Here is a 13,162-nt window from a genome sequence, read left to right on the forward strand (position 1 = left end):
GAGCCTGTGAAGCAGGAGCATTTATTTTCTTTCATCAGATGGAGTTTGAGATTTTTGCTAAATATTGGAACTTTTGGGATGTTGTCTGCTCCCACTGATGCTGTGTTTTTGGCCTTGGAGAGCATCAGATGACCTGCTCTCTTGAGATAATAGTCTGAGGAATGGGGGCAGGTATACTTTGGAGGATGACCAGTGGGGAAAGGGGGATGAAGTGTGCTCCAAATCTGCCAGCTAGCAGATTGGCTATTACCTCTAGTTGAGTATTAGTGGTGCAATCCACAACCAGCTCAGTGCATAGCTGGGCATTCCCTTTTAGATTTTGGACATAGTTAAATAGCTTGGGAGGATATTTTTGCTTTGTAATTAGCTTTGGAGGACTTGACAAGATCTCTGATTTGTTGGTTTAAGCTAGAGATGTATTTCTTCCACTGATGAGTCGGTTCCCTCTTGTTCTTGGACATTAGTTTCTTTCTCTTGTTGTATAGCCTGTTTATACTAAGGGTCCACCAAGGTGGCTTGTTTTTTCGGCAATACCTGGTTTTAATCTGAACAGGTGCAGCTGATTCTATACAACTGCTTAAGTGGTTATACAGGGCATTGGTGTTTACCTTTGCATAGGAGTCCTTGTTATCTGCATTTGAGGGGGCTTTGAAACTTCTTATACCATCGCTTAGTAGGAGGTAATTTGTCTTTGAAAAATTTTTAAGCGTTCTTGAGCTTGATGGGGTATTTGGTCTGATCTTACCAGGGAGAACCTTACATGGGGGGGGGGGGCAGTGCTCTCTCATGTTAGTGATCACTGTGTCCAGAACATTTGAGCCTTTTGTGGGTGTGCTGACAAGCTGTTCCAAAGAATTTGCACTGACAAAGTCCAAGAACCTTTGAGCCATCATTTTTCTGGTCATGTATGTTTCCCAGTCAATGGTAGGATAATTAAAATCACCCATGAGTAAGGTGCCACCTTGTCTGCCCATTGCTCTTCACATCTTTAGTGAAGCATAATAAAATATCAATCTGGAACATGAATGCAATATAAAGTAACTTAAGCAGAAGGAAATGTATAAATATTTTGAGAATTAATGAAGGACTGGCAATAAATCATGAACAAATGTGAATAAAATTCAGTAAGGAATACTTCAGAAGACTAAAATTAATAATGAAAGCAGCCCTGGCATCTAGGAACAAAGTCCAAACTGTAACTTAATCTGCTCTTCCTGTTACAGTCTTGGGGTGATTGACTGGTCCCAAAGGGTACTGGATCAGTTGGACAGGAAAACAAGAAAAATGCTTTATGCTTATTACATTATATATACAATCAGCATATACCAAGATTATATATTCCTCACTCTGAGTGAGATATGGGCCTCTTCAAAGTTGATTACATGTATAGATCTGCATAAATATCTGTTGACTTCATCAGATCCAAACATAGTGAAAGTTTTAAAATATGAGGAGAATAAATCTAAGATGACTTCTCTGCTTAGTTTAGTAGAAGCATTTCAGTGTCAGGCAGGAATGGAAAACAAACCTGAATGTAACAAAAATAAGACAACTTTTAATGTGACAAAAACAAAAGAGAGAATATAAGGAGAAAGATCAGATAAGAAGGAAAGAAATGAAGAAAAGGCATAAATAGTGTCCAGTACAGAGATCTCCTGGTATAACCACATGTCAATCAGAATTTAACATAGCAATGGTTAAGGAAAGGTGAATTGAAACCAAAAGATGAAATGCTAATTGCAACCCAGGAGTGTAGACTACATACACGTTGGTTAACAATGTCCATTGAACATGTTTTTGACATGTTACTACATATTTGTAAGTCAAACAATATCTAAAAAAACTGAATTTTTGTCTGTGACTTAAACAGAACATACTGGAGAGACAGGTATGTGTAACAGACTTTCCATCCATATTTATTTATTTATTTTATTTTGCATTTGTTGACCGGACTATATGGATATATGCCCATTTTCAGTACAGGCCCGGGGAGAAAAGTTCCAAGCATTAGCAGTGACAAAGATTACAATATATAGTAATAGTCAAATGAATTATAGCACATTGTTTACAGTGAGGGTCAGATAAACTTGTAGAGTCCTTTAGTAGGTTTAAGCTAAGATCAAATGCAGAGAGCAATCATTTGAAAGAGAGCAATCAAAATAAAAAAAAACATTTGAATTGTAAACATTTTTTTTTTAGTATTATGAAGGTAATCAATATTACAGGTAGGTGACATAGAACAGTGGAGTAGAGAAGTGTAGAGAGAGCAAGAAGGGGAATGAGATATCAGTCAGTGTTAGAGCAGTGTTAGTGCATATGAAGCTGAGTTTGTTTATTACCCAATTTATGTGCAACCTAGACCAGTGGCTGAGGAATAGGAAATTTACTGTGGGCCTTGCAGCCATGTCTCTTAAGGACAGAAGTAGCTTATAAATGCCTGGCCCTCAATGTTCTGTTTGGGTACAGGATGTCATCATTCTTTCGGGAAAACTTGGCTAGACTTTGAAAGCCCTTCTGACTCATTAGCCTAGTAACAAGCTGTGAATTTCTGTGGGAGAAACAGACAAATGCAGGTTCTGTAAAAACAGAAGTGAAAGCAGTTGCACATCTTGTTGCTGAGTGTGATTCACTCATGGCAGAGGGTCTGTATACTGAAAGGCACAAAAATGTAGCAAGACTATTGCAATGAGGATTGTACAAACACTATAATATTAAAGTAGTTCAGAAACTTGGAAATGTACCACAAAGCATTATAGAGAATGATGCATTTTATGTTACATGGGATTACCTACTACCAGTTCAAAAATAAATGTGAGAAAACCAGATATAGTGGTCCAGGAAAAAAAGACAAAAGTATCATTGATAATTTAAATTACTACACACAGTGACTACATTGTCTTACACAGAGAGAGAGAGAGAGAGAGAGAGAGACACACAAAATCATAAAATACCAGGATTTGCAGGCAGAAATGAGGGCAATGTGGAAAAAAGATACAAAGACAGTTTTAACTGTAGTAGGAACAGCAGGTCTAATAAAAAAGAATTTGCAGATGTATTTAGATATGCTAACAGTCCATGTCACATTGTACAAATTGTAGAAGGAGTCATTTCTGGGCACATTGCGGGTACTGCAAAGAGAACTATTGTCTAACATCAAAGATCAAACAATACCAATTTCAGAAAATTTAATCATACCCTGACTTAGGAATGGGGTCCATTCCTGTTATGGTATTAGAAACCCAAAAGACTTGGAGAAGTTAAACTGAGAAAAAAAACATACTGGTTTCCTCTTCCTTATTCTGTCTGTAGCCCACATAAAGATTTTCTTTCATATCCCAAAAATAGCTCCCTTTATTATACTCCATTGTTCCACCACTTTTATGCATTTCTCTAACCCCCCCCCCACCAACCGCTTTTTAACTCCCTTGCTTTCCTGTAGTCTGCTGCTTCTAATCCCACAGTCTGGACTGAGTGTCCAAGCATGATTTTTTAATTATACTGATTACAAAACAACCTTTTGCACAATTGCTTGCCAGAGGAGTCCTAAACCGAAAATATATCACCTTTTCTTTTCTCAATAAAACTGTCAAAAAAGTACACAGAGTGCACTTTCTATACTTTTTTAGTATACAGCAAGTCAAACAGTACTAGGATTTGCAAGCAGAAATGAGAACAAAATGGAAGAAAGACACCCAGATAGTTCCAATATGAGTAGAAGCAACAGGACTAATAAAAATAGTTTATAACCATACTTAAATATGCTACTAATACATGTAATCCCATATAAACTGCAGAAAGATGCACTTCTGGGTATATTGTGGATGCTGAGAATAGCACTATTGGTTAACATCAAAGACTGAAACAATATTAATTTCATCAACTCTAATCATAACCTGACTTAGGAATGGAGTCCACAATTGTGGCCTAGCTGTCAGGAATCAGTACTTGCCATCTTATCTATTAACTGATTTCTAATTTTCTCTTATTTTCTATTCCTTTCCACACTTCTTCTTTTATCTAACTTTCACTTTAACCTCACATTATTTTGTTCTGCCCCCTAAGTGCATTTCTTTCTTTCTTTCTCTCCCTTTCATGCTAATTTTAAAGGCATAGTCATCATGACATAACTTTCTATCCACTGTTTCAGACCATGTTTAACAGCTGAATATGAACACAACTGGAATACATATTAACTGTCTGGCATACCTATATAAATAACTACAAAGTGCTAGAAAAATATGAAAATAATTTACTACTAAGATCAAAGAATTCAACAACAAAAACTGGGCATAAGATGAAAAACTGCATTCAATTTTCACCAGTACAGTCTCTGTTACATAAGAATAGGACAGACCTCATTCTAATTCATAAAGCCAGAGATTAAATCACTGATGCTTTATGAAGATAAGAACAGGGCAATAAGAAGCCATTTTGGGTAGAAAGACATTAAAAAACTAAAAGAACTACTACACAGTACCGTAAAAAGTAAGCTGTTAACAGAGAGTATGACATTGTGAAACACTGGACTACTTTAAAGCACTGCAGGTAAGCATATAAGCAAAATCCTTTATAGGATATTTATTTATACATACATGACTATCATTTTGATTATAATTGGCTATGACTATAATTTATTATGATTACAGTTATATTATTATGATTATAATTATATGAGCATGGTATTGATTGTAACTTTGACTGCAATTATAATTATGAGCATGGTTATGATTGTAACTATAATCGCGATTATGACTGTGATTGTAATTATGATTAAGTCTGCTGCCCCCTGGGAAGTTAGGTGAATTCAGCCCCTGCTAAATGGCAAAGTACCCCTTCACTCACCTACTGTCTTCATCGGCTGTTTGTACCTAGTTCCCTCTGCCAGTAGTTGAACTGCCTGATGCTCTCTGTCTTAAGAATGGTGTTCCTGGGTACAAGTTGTACTTCTGACAGCATTATCTCCTTAGCCCCTTTACAAGTTTGTAGCTATGTTATCTCTGTCAGATACATTGGTAATAACTCAGGCAACTAAGATCCATGGCCAGCCTCCTTTTAATTTTTACCATGGCTGATTTCTATAAAGATTTGTATTATATGACATGCACTTTTTGTATATGGGCTCTTAGATATTTGACTGTCTGTCCCCAAATGTAATATTCTATAGACATTTTATCGGGTATTATGCATGACTGTACAATGAGCTGTAAAATAATCTTTAATTCTAGCATGTCAGGGATTTTACCTTTAAAATAAATGTGTTTTCATAGTCACTAAAAAATTCAGTCAATGTACCTTTCTTGAGTATCGTGATCATCTTTTGAACTTCTGTGTATATAGCAGGTTTCTTTAGCATCTTATAAATCCTGGATATTTAATAGACCTGTTCTGTCTGGGCTTCTGATCTTCCTTTTTCCAAAGCTCTGGTTGCTTTAAGACTAATAAAGGCATGGTGGCAGTGTTGCATTTTATGGAGGATACACTCTCACATGGCTCTGGTATGTCATTACAGTTCTGTTGTTTATCCGCATATATCTTACTCTGCGTGGTAGACACTTGATTAAAAGAGATATCTGTATTCTTCTGTTCATATCTTCATCTTTTCCTTAAGCCATATAAGACCTTATTTCTGCTGCTTCATCAATAACTGTATTTTTGGCTGCTGATCCTGAACCATGGCAATATGATAGATTCTCTCTCTGCATCCTTTTCTGAAATACTTGCCATAATCATATGTCTGCTTTTGTTGATTTCTTCCTAGCATGTCTTTTTTAACTTATTTATTTTAAAGTTACAGTTCTTGGAAATACTCTTTTCTTTCTGTAAATTCTCGATACATGAGCTAGTGAGAGACTGAAGTTTATCAGTAGAGTATTCCTATATTTCAGAATCACAGGATAAAAAAAGTTATATACTCACTGTGACAAATGGAGATACTGCCAGCCCAGTAAGCTGGAATTCTGTAAAGAATTATATGCCACTGGTAAATATTGAAATGATTTGTGTAAGATGCTTGTGTTACATATGCATTAGAAATGTATGTTGTGTATATCAAGCAGGTTTGTAGAGACACATGTGTTAAAAAGGTATTTTATAAAGTGCTTGTGCTTAAAATGTAACCTCAGTGTGCCATACTGGAAAAGAACAGAAATGTACATGCGCTATTGTAACTGTTTAAATGTATACGTTTTAATAGTGGAAACTGCAATACAGGAGGTTAACTTCAGAAAAATAACTGAAATTAAATTTCTTTATGACTTCGCCATAAAAGATGGTGGTATCTTTCAGTTTCAATAAAACAAGGAGACACAATGTCTAAAACTAAGGTGTTTTCTGTATTGTATCTAAGGTGAAATAATTACTAGTCTTGAAATGTGTAGGAATTTAATTGTTTTATGACTTCCAGCATCTGCCAATGATCTGAGGTCTATGTATTTTCACAGGTTGATGCTAAATGTTGTCAGCTTCCAACAGTGGGGGTTTCACTTGGGATAGGGCCAGATGACAAGGAATTATGTAATTCTGCAAGCTATCCCAGCAGTAATATTTGAGATATTAATTTGAGAACTCTGTTAGAGAGACAGAGCATTCTGTATACTGTCTTGGACCTGACAAGAACCATTCACCACACATATGCCTTGCCCTGATCAAGTAAGTTACTAGGGAATAGTATAATTCTCTTAGATATAGTCAGGAATATAGCAAAGCTTAGTTTAGATATTTTTCTTTATTTATTTGAGACTGTCCTACAAAGTTGTTTTAAATATTTCCTGTGATTTTGAACTCTGATTTATTATTAAATATATTTAAACCTTTCATTGTGGCTGATCTGTCTAGAGATATTTAAGTTTTGAAAATACTTACATATTTATTTGAAGAAACTATGTGGGCCACTCATGGCCTTACTCTTGGTCAAACTACCATTTTTATTAATATTAATATTACACAGTAAGATTGGACACCCTTAGCGCCTTAAAGTAGCTGATAAGGAGTTGGCTGGTGGCAGTGATAAGTACCTTATAATCTGGGCAAAAGGGGGCACAGCTAGTAAATTTGTGCCAGCCTTTCTCTGTGTGTGTGTGTGTGTGTGTGTGTGTGTGTGTGTGTGTGTGTGTGTGTGTGTGTGTGTGTGTGTGTGTGTGTGTGTGTGTGTGTGTGTGTGTGTAAATCAAACCTCAAAAAGTGTGTATGTCAGCTACTTGGGCAGGGACATGAAGCACTGGATGGAAAGAGAGGGTGCTGGAGGCATTGGCTTGACCACTCAGCTGAGATCTCAACTCTATAGCTGCGCCAGTGGGGAGTCTTATTGGAGATCTGGTGAAAGAGGGAGAGACCAGTCCTGGACTGACTGTGGTCTCTGCATGCTCTTAAGGGAAATTGCACTTGATACAGAGAGCTGCATCTGGAAATACTGTGTGTGTACCTGTTATCCTCCCAGTGTACATCCCCCACTGGTGCCAGTGGTGAGGATTGAGGCTCCTTGATTACTGGTCCAGTGGTGTGTCATCACATATTGTTGGGCAGTGGCAGCATCACCACATCACATATTAGGATTCAGTGGTGTGGATCTTGAACTCCTGTAGCCTGTAAACAGTGGTCACTAAAGAAGGTGTTTGCACTGTCAAGCAGTCAGGTGGTAGACATTCAGAGTTTCACATTACAATAGTTTTATTTGTTTTTTTTTTGTTAGCTTTGTTAGTTAGGGAGAGCAGGCAAGGGTGTCAGTGGAGGATTATGACAAGCTGATAAGGAACCTGTTTTCTGATATGTGCCAAGCCAAAAGACTGGTGCATGCAAACCTGACTAAAGCAGAAATGGTTGCAGCCTTAGCGACAGCTGCATCACAAACCAGCAACCAGAAAGACAGCCAGACTGGCCTTGGTGATGTACAGCTCTCAGAAAATGGACAGTTCAATGTTTCCTCGGAGGACTTAAAAATCCATCTGGAGTTAAAGAAATTTGAACTGCAGGCAGACCTCTCAACCAGTCTGTGACAAATGTCAACAGAATCAGGGACAAGTCAAGAAAAAATCAGGGACAATCAGGGGCACTTTTAAAATATTAGTACTATTAACTTGAAACATTGACAGAATCAGAGCATATGAATTAATATACATCTGAAGTAAAAGAAGTCTATACCTCTTAATTATTGTCATTAATCATTAAGTGTAATTTACCACCTTTCCTCCAAAAGTCACTAGTTTTAGGAGGGATTAAGAGGGACAAATCTAAAATTTTAGTTAAAATCAGGGACGTCCCTGAAAATCAGGGACAGTTGAGAGGTATGACTGAAGGCCAAATGTTTGGAAATAAATCAGCAGAGAGACTGCAGTGTTTGGAGGCTGAAGAAAAGGAGAAACAGAAACATATAGAATTAGAATCAGCAGAGAGACTGAGACATCAGAAAGCCAAAGAAAATGAGAGACCAAGGCAACATGAAAAGGAAACGCAGACTCTTCACTAGGGCCATGGAGGTAATGGGGAATGGAGTAACCAAATCCCAGAAACAATAAAGGTCAGTAAATTTCTTCCACAACTTACAGAGGGTGATAACTTTGATAGTTTTATTCATATGTTTGAAAGGGTATGTAAAGAGTATAATGTTGACCAAGGGCTCAGGGTATGGTTTATGACCCCCTTACTCCATAATAAAGCTGTAACTGCTCTTTCTAAATTGTCTGATACTGATTGCTTAAATTATAATACAGTTAAAATTGTTTATTAGAGTGTTTTAAGTTAACACCTGAGGTTTATAGACAAAAGTTTTGTGAGCAGAGATGCAAGTCAGATGAAAGTGTATGTGAATATATTGCTGAACTAAGCACCTATTTTCATAGAAGGGTGAGTGGTTGTCAAGTCACCACTTTCAAAGGGCTGACAGCCCTTTTGGTGAGGGAACAAGCCCTTAGCCCCTGAGGATGTGAAAATCTAGTTAGCAGATAAAGAAAGTAATACCTCAGATGAGTTGGGGAAAAAGAGACCTATAGCTAGCAAGCAGGGCATCACTGCAAAAGAAAAGGGATACCCATGCTTCACATGGGTCTTAGGGAACACATAGTGGACAATGTAAACTTCCCCAATAGAGTCCACCAGTAACAGGGGAAGCCACTAGTTCAGGTACATGGCCAGGATCAAGGGATGAATGTTTTAAATGTAACCAGTGGGGCCATGTAGCATATAGATGTCCATGGAGGCAAGGTGAGGAACAAAAGGTGGGGGACCCGGTAAGTGGGAATGACAGAATGCCAGCAGTAAGTTGTCTGGAGACAACAAGGGTACCAAACTACCACAAGAGGCTATATCCCATCTTAGTAAATGAAAAACAGGCCACTGCTAAGAGAGACACAGCCTCTGACCTAACCATTGTGAAGCCTGCAAAGGTTAAAGAAGAGCACTTCTTTCTTGGGCAGTCTACTCCAGTCAGAGCTTTAGGAGGGACCCCATTCCAAATATCTTTGGCTAGGGTTCACATTGACTGGTATGGTGGAAAAGGAAGCAAGCAAGTAGATGTGTTTAAGAATATCCCTGCGCATGTCCTGATAGGGAATGATTCTGATAATGCAGTACCTTGTGTGCATGCAGTTACATGCAGTCAGGCTTGGAGACAAGTATGTGGATCTGGTAGTTTGGGGGGACACAGACAGACTGCACACTTAAAGCCAGGACTGGTGAAATGGCTACTTCAGGGAGGGAGCAACCCGGTAGCGGTGAGACTGAAGGAGAGACACAGCTGCTTGTAGGTACTTATGTTCCCTTGGACAGAGTGATAAAGACAATGCTATGGGCATTTGCAAACCAGTTTAAGAAGGAGTGGCACAAATATTTGCCCTATCTGTTGTTTGCTTACAGAGAGGTGCCCCAGAAATCCACAGCATTTTTATCCTTTGAGTTGCTGTATGGGCATAGGGTAAAGGAACCTCTAGATTTGATTAGCAATGAGTGGGAGAGTGAGAGTGAATCCCACAAGGAGTTTGTTGTGTCATATGTCCTAAACCTCAGGACAAGGCTCAGAGAACTCATGGGCTTGACTCAGAAGAGCCTGGCAGAAGTCAAACAGCAGAAAAAGGTCTGGTATGACAGGAATACTCAAGCTAGAGAGTATGCTGTGGGGCAGCAGGTTATGGCTCTTATTCCTGTCAGAGACAGCAAGCTGCAGGCAGCTTGGGAGCAACCCTTCAAAGTGGTAAGGAAGGTCAGTGCCGTTAACTACATGGTAGAACTGCTAGGCAGGAGGAAGGAGGCAGGGGCACAAGCTGCATCATGTTAACACCATGAAACATTACCATGATAGGCACGCCCTTGTGCTGAGTATTTGGAATAGAAGGCATGAGGAGTCTGAGAGGGATTTATGGCTATAGGGAGCCAGCCAGCAAAATCCCATGTTACCGTGGTGGACCCTAAGGTTGCAGGCATGTGATAAGATAGTGCAACACTGTACTGGGGTTAGCAGTGCCAAGACAGCTGGAATCTGAAGACAGGGAATGGGGTAATGTATTCCCAGATATGTTCATCCCTTTCAAGCAACATTTCTCTAGAGTCACTTGAAAATCTAGTTTGAGTCTTTGAGGGGGGAAGAAGTGTGACAAAGGGAGATACTGCCATCCCAGCTAGTTGGAATTTTGTAAATAATTATGTGGCATTGATGAATATCGAAATGATTTGTGCAAGATTCTTGTGTTACAAATGTATTAGAACTGTATGTCATATGTGTATCAAACTGGTTTGTACAGACATGTATGTTATAAAGGTATTTTATAAAATGCTTGTGCTTAAAATGTAACCACAGTGTGCCATACTGGAAAAGAACAGAAATGTACATGCACTAGTTTAACTGTTTAAATGTATATATTTTAACAGTGGAAACTGGAATACAGGAGGTTAACTTCAGAAAAATAACTGAAATGAAATTACTTTATGACTATGCCATAAAAGATGGTATCTTTCAGTTTCAATGCAGCAAGGAGACACAATGTCTAAAACTAGGGAGCTTTCTGCATTGTATCTAGGGTGAAATAATTTCTAGTCTTGAAATGTGAAGGAATGCAATTGTTTTATGACTTCCAGCATCAGCCAAAGATCTGAGGTCTATGTATTTTCACAGGTTGATGTTAAATGCTGTCAGCTTCCAGCAGTGGGGGGGGGGGTTCACCTGTGATAGTCAGGTGACAATAAATGATGTCATTCTGCAAGCTATCCCAGCAGTAATATCTGAGATATTAATTTGAGAACTCTTTTAGAGAGACAAGACATGCTGTATTCCATGTCAGATCTGACAAGAACCATTCACCACACATCTGCCTTACTCTGATGAAGTAAGTTACTAGGGAATAATATAATTCTCTTCAGTATAGTCAGGAATATAGCAAAGCTTAGTTTAGATACTTTTCTTTATTTATTTGAAACTGTCCTGCAAAGTTGTTTTAAATATTTCCTGTGATTTTGAACTCTGATGTTATTTTGAATATATACTGAGTATTTTCTTGTTCTTTTATTATTTATTATTAAATATATTTAAACCTTTCATTGTGGCTGATCTGTCTAGAGATATTTAAGTTTTGAGAATATTTACATATTTATTTGGTGACACTGTGTGGGCCACTCCTAATAGCCTTGCTCTTGATCACTGTGTGTGTACCTGTTGTCCTCCCAGGGTACATCTCCCACTGGTGCCAGTGGTGAGGATTCAGGCTCCTTGATTATTGGTCCAGTGGTGGGTCATCACACTCATCATAATGTTCTATCTGTGTTGTCCAATTTCATTCTTCCTCACTTTTTGGGTTTGGATCTGACCCTCCGATCTGACTTGGTTGCTTTTTCCTGCTCGTGGAACACTGAAACTCTTGATCTTCTCCCTTATCAATAATTCCCTAGTGATCTAACATACCTTAGATATTGTTTGCTGCCTTGAAACCAGAAAGTATTAGAAAATTATAATTCAACAGGATCTGTGACTCAAGCAAAGGAGCAGTAATTCCTCCAGCATCTTACTATCCTTCCAAAAGTCAAACAAGGAGGGGGATGGGGGTAGGGAAGCTGAGGAAGAATGAAACTGGACAACACAGATGGAAAGTTATGGTGTGTACATAACTTTTTTATCTGATGTCATTTTCATTCATTCCTCAACTGTTGGGTCAGACTCCCCAACTATCTTAATCCTGGGAGGACTCTAAAGAAGGATGTTCCTGCACACCATTGAGCTAAGGCTGCTCTTCCCCTAGTGACCATATCTACCTTGTAATGAGCAATAAAGGTATGAGGATTAGCTCATGTTATGGCTGCAAAAATATTATCCAATGAAGATGTGGATAAAAATGCTGAGGAAGTTGCCATAGATATAGTGGAATGTGCTTTGGTAGCTTTGGGAAACACAAGCCCAATTTATGATAAACAAATGTAATACAATGAGTTAACCATTTGGCTATAGTCATTTTAGAAACTGGTTGTCTAATTTTGAGTCTGAAAAGGAGACAAACAATTGTTCTGATTTCCTAAATGTTTTGGTTCTATGTAAATAAAACCGTAATTGCCTGTGAAAATCCAAAAGATGTAACATATACTCTCCCTTATCTGAGAAATTTGGAAAGAAGACTGGAAGGTTGATAACCTGATTAATATTGGATTCTGACATCACCTTAGGAAGAAAGAAAGGATTGGTCTGTAAGGATACCCTATCCTTATAAAAAATCCAGTAAGGAGCTTTAGATGATAGGGCCTATAATCCCGATACTCTTTTAATAGAATTAATGGTCACTAAAAAGATAGTTTTCCAGGTCAAGTATTTCAATTCATACTTAGCTGATGGTTCAGTCAGTGATTGTGTCATGGTTTGTAAAACAATGTTCAAATCCCAAGAAGGAGTGGGATCTTTTAACGGAGGTCTAAGTAGCAAAGTTCTCTTTAGAAAAGCTTTACAACGTTTGTAGGACCCTAAATATGAATTATTTATACATATTTGAAAATTGGAAATGGAAGCTAGTTGCACTTTTATAGCAGAAGAGCTATCGCCGTCACTGAAAATTGTAGCTAAAAATTCAAGAACTTTAGGGACCAGTGCTGAAAAGGGTCCTAGATTCTTCATTTGCACCCAAAAGCCAAACCTTTACAATTTAATTCCGTAAAGTTTCCTAGTAGAAGCTTTGTGAGATGACAAGAGAATGTGATGGAC

This window comes from Protopterus annectens, chromosome 7.part0, assembly GCF_019279795.1.
Source record: "Protopterus annectens isolate FY-2018-M chromosome 7.part0, PAN1.0, whole genome shotgun sequence".
NCBI lineage: Eukaryota > Metazoa > Chordata > Ceratodontiformes > Protopteridae > Protopterus > Protopterus annectens.